We start from the raw sequence: 8362 nt of genomic DNA on the forward strand, positions 1-8362 counted from the left end.
GCTTCCTGTTGCACTAAAAATAAAAGACTTTAGGAATGCATGACAGCTCAAGCTAATGGAGTTCCTGCTGCTGGACTGTAATACTCTGCAGATGATGACATGTTGGTTACTAAAGCATAAAAAAAGAAGGAATGTCATCGGCACGCTGAATAGTTTTTCTCTTCGCCACAACCTTCTGACCTGCCTTGTGTTGAAGGTTAATCTCAGCCCTAAACCTGTAAACCACTCAGCTCTACACTTGATAATATTTCCTTGGATTGTATCCTTTTGTCAGAATATCCAGTCTGTTTTCAGATAGCGAGCCATAGTGTCCTTGCAAAGTTTTAGTTTTAGTTTAGTTGGTCTTTAAAATGATGAGAGTGATAGACAGAGTTGACGTGGATAAGCTATTTCCATTGAGAGTAGGGAAGATTCAAACTAGAGGACATGATTTGAGAATGAAGGGACAGAAGTTTAGGGGTAACATGAGGGGGAACTTCTTTACTCAGAGAGTGGTAGCTGTGTGGAATGAGCTCCCAGTGGAAGTGGTGGAGGCAGGTTCGATTTTATCGTTTAAAAATAAATTGGATAGGTATATGGACGGGAAAGGAATGGAGGGTTATGGTCTGAGTGCAGGTAGATGGGACTAGGTGAGAGTAAGTGTTCGGCACGGACTAGAAGGGCTGAGATGGCCTGTATCAATGCTGAAACTGTTATATGTTATATATATATATGCTATATGTTATAGTTTAGTTTTAGTTCAGTTCAGTTTAGTTTATGGTCATGGGGGGCACGGTATGGTGGAGACGCCCCTCAAATTAAATTAAGGGAAGGTATCCCACGCCAGGGGGCCACAGAGTGGCACGGGTGGGGGACTGTTTGGTGAAATATGAAAAATGTAAAAAAATTGTACTGAAAAAAAACTTGTATAGTCTCCGAAAATGTCGGATGAATTTTGTTTGTTTGAATGGTTCAGGAATTGTATATATTTATCAATGAATAAAGTCTATTTTGAAATTAAAAAAAAGTTCAGTTTAGTTTAGTTCCGTTTATTGTCATGTGTACCAAGGTACAGTGAAAAACCTTTTTGTTTTTCGAGCTATCCCAGTCAGCGGAAAGACTGTACATGATTACAGTCTAGCTGTCCACAGTGTACAGATACAGGATAAAGGAAATAACGTTTAGTGCAAGACACACTCCAGTAAAGTCCGATTAAAGACAATTCGAAGGTCTCCAACGAGGTGGATGGTCGGTCAGGACCGCTCTCTTGTTGGTGATAGGATGGTCCAGATCATCATACCGCTGTTGCATCATGCACGGTGGCGCAGCGGTAGAGTTACTGCCTCACAGCACCAGAGACCCAGGTTCGAACCTGACTACGGGTGCTGTCTGTACGGTGTTTGTACATTCGCCCTGTAACCATGTGGGTTTTCTCCGGATGTTCTGGTTTCCTCCCACATAACAAAGACGTACAGGTTAGTGGGTTAATCTGTAAATTGTCCCTTAGTGTGTAAGGATAGCACTGGTGTGCGAGGAGATCGCTGGCCGGCACAGACTCGGTGGGCCGAAGGGCCTATTTCCGCGCTGTATCTCTAAAGTCTAAAGTCTAAACACACCCGTTCTCCAGTCCGCTGGATGAGGATGGAGCGTTCCGATCAAATATTTCCGCACTTGGCGTGGGCACATCCAGGACATTCCTGCTTCCAGATGAGCACCATTTGGACATTTGGAATGGGATTAAAAGCAGAGCAGCTCTGGAGGGAGGCTGCGGCTGAAACATGAACGCAGGCTGTGGCGGCCATTCTCAGTGTTCACCGCAACTCCCTCTGAATGTCTGCCCCCTGATAAAGATAACCTTGTTTAACACCGTGATGAGCGGGTGCAGTGAGAGTTTGCTCTCCATCATTTCAGCCTGTCTGTGTTTCATCGTTCTATTTTTAGCCAAGCGCGGCTTTTGGAGAAATCTGTGCCTCTCATCGCCTCTCTCCCGGGACAGGCATCCGTGTTCCATTAAAATACTTTCAGACTAAGTGGACATCGAGATCTGGATCAGACTGTGAAAGGCTGAGATAGAAGTTTTATTTCTTTGATATATTGAAATGCAATAAATGGGAGCAAATCGTCCCGATGTGGATGGAGATTTCGAGGGGTCGAGGAGGGGTCTAGAGGACAGAGAGGTCCAGCGAGGTCCTTCGGCCCAACTCATCCATGTTTCATCCAAGCTGGTTGTTGAGTTTATTGTCACGTGGACCGAGGTACAGGGAAAAGCTTTTTGTTGCTGCTAACCAGTCAGCAGAAAGACGACACATGATAACATTCGATCCATTTACAGTGTACAGATACATGATCGCGGACTTTTGTGCAAAAGACAAACAACAAAACAACCAAACAAATTATAAACACAATCATAACACACATATTCTTTTACATAATAAATAATGGAAGGAAAAACGTTCTGTAGAGTTAGTCCCTGGTGAGATAGGCGTTTACAGTCCGAATTGCCTCTGGGAAGAAACTCCTTCTCAACCTCTCCGTTCTCACCGCATGGCAACGGAGGCGTTTGCCCGACCGTAGCAGCTGGAACAGTCCGTTGCAGGGGTGGAAGGGGTCTCTCATGATTTTGTTTGCTCTGGAGTTGCACCTCCTATTGTATAGTTCCTGCAGGGGGTGGATAGTAAGTTCACCAAAGAGGTGGATAGTAGTTCAGGACTGCCGTCTGGTTGTGGTAGGATTGTAGTTGGTCACACCTGGTCCATAAAGCTCCCTCTAAACCTCCACATACCTGCCCAAATGTCCTTTGAAGCTGCTGCAGAATAAATAATAAAAAATTAAAGAGGGGAGAAGAGGGAGTGACCGGAATGAGTGGGGTCCCTCATTATGCTGATGGCCTTGCCGAGGCAGCGCGGAGTGTAGATAGTGTCAAGGGAAGGGAGGAAGGTCTGGGCTGCGTCCGCAACTCTCTGGGAGAACGGATTGTTGTGGACGAGGAGCGAGAGTGTGGGCCACCGTGAACAGAATTAGAACATTTATTTTTCAGCTTTCATCAAAACACCCATTTGCTATCCATTGCCCAAGTCTTTTGGACCTGAACCACAAAAATATCGTTAGAAAAATATTTGGAAACATGGACCGTCACATCATCCAAACCAGAAATACCTGGCATATTTTTAGATTTCTGTTTTGGATTCCGAGAGGTTTGTCACCCCTTCATTAAGCTGCAAGCATCTGATTATCAAAATGCTCCTGGCTTCTCTCAAGGTTCAGCAGTTACCAGAGACCACTCCTGGGGTCATGCTCTATCTGAGCTGTTATGTAAGTGCAGGAATTGAACTGCAGATGCTGGTTTAAAGCGAAGATAAACACAAAACGCTGGAGTAACTCAGCGGGACAGGCAGCATCTCTGGAGAGAAGGAATGGGTGACGTTTCCGGTCGAGACCCTTCTTCAGACTAGTTTCAGGTCTCCACCCGAAACGTCACCCATTCCTTCCCTCCAGAGATGCTGCCTGTCCCGCTGAGTTACTCCACCATTTTGTGTTTGTCATGTAAGTGGCCTGAAAATCAGAGTCCGTCTCGCCCTGCTCCCTTTAACCAGCAGCTTACAGACTTTGTTTTAGTTTTAGAGATACAGCATGGAAATAGGCCCTTCAGCCCTTCGTGACCATGCTGGCCATCGATGGATGACCCGCTCACACTAGTCTGAAGGGATCAATGGCCCCTCATGCTCACTCATGTCCTGGTTTCCCCACCAGCGCCTCTCACCGGCACCAACTCATTGGGCAAGGAACCTCGGGGTGCAAAGTCCACGTCACAACAGACCTGAAACTAGCCTGAAGAAGGGTCTCGACCTGAAATGTCAGCCATTCCTTCTGTCCAGAAATGCTGCCCGTCCCGCTGAGTTACTCCAGCTTTTTGAGTCTATCTTCAGTTTAAACCAGTTCCTTCCCACCCAATCCTCCAAATGTGGTCTCACCAAAACCTGGTGGGACCTCAGCAACAACTTTCTTCCCTTTTTATTCTAGCTCCTTTGCCTTAAAGGTCAACACATGATTTCAGTTCCTCGTTATGCTGTGTCCTTCCCATAATCTATCTGACCAAAATGTAACAAACAACCTCATAATGTAACAAAGCCACAGCAGTCACAAGGTAACGGCCTTTTGATTGGAAAGACCGGGTTTCTCATCAGGATATGAGCCTGGTTTGTGGTTTACTGTGACTCAAACCATGAGTACCTTTCCAGAAGAAAACATATTGTCTAGGACTCAAGACCTGGTCAGTCCGGATCTAATTTAACAGAGGCCAAGGTTTGTTTAAATTAACAAAAGCTCTCAGGGTGAGAAATAATGCAAGAAAAGTCGTTGCTGTATAAAGTTAACCCTTAACTCACCATTTCTCCGCATACAGTTCACAACTTTAAAACTTCATCATAGTTTCTACATACAGTACATAGACATAGAAAATAATAATAATAAATAATAATAATAATAATTTTATTTATAGAGCACTTTAAAAACAAACATAGCTGCAACAAAGTGCTGTACATCACTAATCATTGACAAAAAAGTTAATACACACCAAAAATAACAATCAAAAGAAATAGTAGGAAAAGACATGTAAAATAAAGAAACATCAAAAACACCACAAACAGAAGCAAAGCCTCAGGCATGGTCAAAAGCCAGGGAGTACAAATGTGTTTTAACACTGGATTTGAAGATGGACAGGTGCAGGAATAGGTGCAGGAATAGGTCATTCGGCCCTTCGAGCCAGCACCGCCATTCAATATGATCATGGCTGATCAGTACCCCGTTCCTGCTTTCTCCCCATATCCCTCGATTCCGTTAGCCCTAAGAGCTATTTCTAACTCTCTCTTGAAAACATCCAGTGAATTGGCCTCCACTGTGGCAGAGAATTCCACAGATTCTCAACTCTCTGGGTGAAAAAGGTTTTCCTCATCTCAGTCCCAAATGGTCTACCCATTATTCTTAAACCTTGACCCCTGGTTCTGGACTCCCCCAACACGGGGAACATTTTTCCTGTATCTAGCCTGTTCAATCCCATAGGAATTGTATACGGTTTTATAAGAATCTCTCTCATACTTCTAAATTCCAGTGAATATAAGCCCAGTCGATCCATGCTTACACATGTAGTCACCTTTTAGTGGTCGATCCACCCTGAGGAATGGTCCCGACCCCGAAACGACACCTCTCCATGTTTCCTAGAGATGCTGCCTGAACCGCTGAGTTGCTCCAGCACTCTGTGTCTTCTTTTGCACGCTGGCATCTGCAGTTCCTTGCTTCTACATTCCACCAAATGCCTTCCTATTTCTCCGTCCAAGGTGAGAGAAATCGTTCCTCCTCTGCGTACGGAAATCAGAGCATGTGGAAACCATTGAAAATGTATTTGAGTTAATTGTAGGAAATACCAATGAAGAACAGTGTTCCTTGTAACTTTCAAAAATAACTGACCTCAACGTATCCACCCTTGAGTTCCTGGAGAGAAATACTAGTCATTCTGACTGTCTGAAGAATTCCACAGTCCTATTCTACACCAAAGGTCTGATGCATGACATGTCTCACCAATGCGCAGTCGGTGAATTTACATCCTTCAGCTTTCCTGGTTGTGTGGGTTGGAGGTGATTCCGACCAGCCAACTCCACTGGGATGATGTGGTTCCATGAATAGGGAGTTTTAACCAGCTCCATCTGGACTAACTTTTCTTTGCATGATGTAAAAGGAAGTTTGTTATAGAGTCATGGAGGCGGAGTCACACAGCACGGAAACAGACCAACATTTGGCCCAATTCGGCCATGCTGACCAAGGTGCCCCAGCCGAGGTTGTGACCAAGGTGCCCCAGCCGAGGTTGTCCCATTTTCCCACTTTGTTCTTAAACACTGGAAAGAAATTGATGTTCCACAAAAACTGCATTTGGTGAGGCCCCAGCACCTGTAGAGTTGCTGCCATATAATGCCAGGGACCTGCGTTAGATCCTCACTACAGGTGCTGTCTGTACGGAGTTTGCACGTTCTCCCTGTGACGGTGTGGGTTTGCTCCGGGTGCTCTGGTTTTCTCCCACATTCCAAAGACGTGCAGGTTTGCAGGATAATTGGCTTCTGCAAATTGTCTCTAATGGGCAGGATAGAACTGGTATATGGGTGATCGCTGATCAGCGAGGACTCGGTGTGCCGAAGGGCCCATTTCCGCACTGTATCTCTAAACTAAACTAAACCTTTCTATTCCCTTTTCACGTTCCCTCATTCCGCACCAGCAGATGGAAAATCCACGTTTAGTTTAACAGCTGAGAGACAGCAAGTTCTGCTAGTGAGGTTATTCATTCTGACTGGACTGAGGCGATTCAGGTTTTGGAAGGTATCGCTGTTTTTATTGGCAAGGGCTGTACAGCTCAGTTCTCTGATTATAACTGCTACAAATATGCTCCAGTGCAAAGAAAACCATTGGCGTGGTCAACATAGTTTTGCTGTGACGAGAGGCGCTATTTATTAGTAAATGCAAATGTATTAAAGACAAAAACCTGTTGCAAAATATGTTTTGTTTCTTAAATCGAAAGTAAAGTGTTTCTTAACTCTTTGCATGCTACGAGGTCATTTCAAACCAATGCTATTAACAGCCTGAAGAAGGGTCTCGACCTGAATCTGGTTCTAATCTCAACAACCACTTTGCTTTTGTGTAATCTAATCTCGAATAGTTTAACGGTTTTATCCAACAACGGGTTTGCAAGGAGAAGATGTTTACAAGGCAGCACAGACTGCGATGTTAAGTAGTAACTGATACTGTATGTATATAAAGTTATGAGAGGCATAGATAGGGAAGACAGTCAGAACCTTTTCACCGGAGTGGAAATGTCAAAGACTAGAGGTCATAGCTTTAATATGGGAGGGGGAAGTTTAAAGGTGATGTGCGGGACAAGTTTTAATTATTTATTTTTACTTTTTTTTAAATATTTAAAGTTTATTAGAAGCAATTGCACAAAGCTAAAACGTTCGGCTTCCAGAATGATACAATTATTGTACAGCTTCATTTTTAACCTTATAACCTAAATTGGAAAAATGGAGAAAAGGAAACAAAGGGAAAGCAAGAATAGACGAAAGGAAAGTGAAAGGATAGAATAGAAAAGAACGAGAAAAAGTCCCCTAAACTACCAAAGCAGTGCAGCAGAGAGAATAAGAAAAGATGGAGATCCCCCGAAAAATTGAGATATACCTTGCACCCCCCCCCCGCATCATCCAACATAGTATCGGATTTAAATTTAAATTTGTGTTTCACCATATTGTTGTAAAAATTCAGTAAAGGGTGGCCATGTCTTAAGAAATTGATCTGGTTTTTCCGCCAAGACAAGCCTAATGTTTTCCAAGTGTAGTGTCTCGTCTCGGACATATCTGTAATCCACATCTTCACTGTGGGGACTGTTGTCTGTTTACAAAATCTAAGTAGTAATTTTTTCGCCGTTATTAGGCCGTAGTTGAGGAAACGTCTTTGAAATATCGTTAGCTTAGAACAGGCCTCTGACATACCTAATATGATCAGTTTTATAACTGGGTCCAATTATTTTTAAGTATTTTGGAAACGGTTTCAAAAATTCCCCTTCAGAAGTTTTGTAACTTTGTGCAGGAAGCAAAAGATTGGGTTATTGTCGCTTCTTGGAGGAGACATTTATCACAAATAGGAGAGTCATTTTTTTTTACTTGGGTGGGTGTCTGGAACGCGCTGCCCAGGGTGGTGGTGAAAGCAGTTATGAGAAGGCATTTAAGAGGCTTTTAGATGTGGAGAGGGCATTTCCACTAGTAGGAGAGTTTAGGACCAGAGGCCAGAGCTTCAGAATAAGATGTACCTTTAGAAAGGAGATGAGGAGGAGTTTCTTGCATCAGAGGATGGTGAATCTGTGGAATTCATTGCCACAGACGGCTATGGAGGTCAAGGTAACGGATATTTCGAAGGCGGAGAATGCCAAATTCGTGATTAGCACGGATGTCGGGGGTTATGGGGAGAATGCAGGAGAAGGGATTGAGAGGGAGAGATAGATCAGCCATGATTGAATGGTGGAGTAGACTTGATGGGCCGAATGGCCTAATTCTGCTCCTGGAGCTTATGAACGGAGTGGATAGGCAAGTGGATATGCAGGGAGAGAGGAGATATGGATCACATGCAAGAAGAGAAGATTGGATTATCTTAGCATCATGATCAACCCGGGCCTTGTGGGCTGAAGGGCCTGTTCCCGTGCTGTACTGTTCTATGTTCTATGTTAATACGAGGCCTCAGTCAGTGTACTTGATCTTTCTCGAGCAGGCCTTGTTGAAGATTCTACCCCACTGTCTTTAAACTAGAGAGGACCAGGTTGTATCATTGACAGTAACGGAGCAGTCAGTGGGGA

The 8362-nt window shown here is 44.0% G+C and overlaps 1 long non-coding RNA gene across 1 annotated transcript; it reads right to left on the reverse strand.

Moving 5' to 3' along the window:
- Window positions 1-1011: 1011 nt before the first annotated feature.
- Window positions 1012-5805, reverse strand: LOC129711807 (uncharacterized). The gene is made up of 3 exons (XR_008725925.1): window positions 5443-5805; window positions 5129-5333; window positions 1012-2785 (listed from the first exon to the last, which is right to left on the reverse strand). It is a non-coding gene; the product is annotated as an uncharacterized LOC129711807 (long non-coding RNA).
- Window positions 5806-8362: the final 2557 nt, after the last annotated feature.

Source organism: Leucoraja erinacea, chromosome 31, assembly GCF_028641065.1.
Source record: "Leucoraja erinacea ecotype New England chromosome 31, Leri_hhj_1, whole genome shotgun sequence".
Lineage (NCBI taxonomy): Eukaryota > Metazoa > Chordata > Chondrichthyes > Rajiformes > Rajidae > Leucoraja > Leucoraja erinaceus.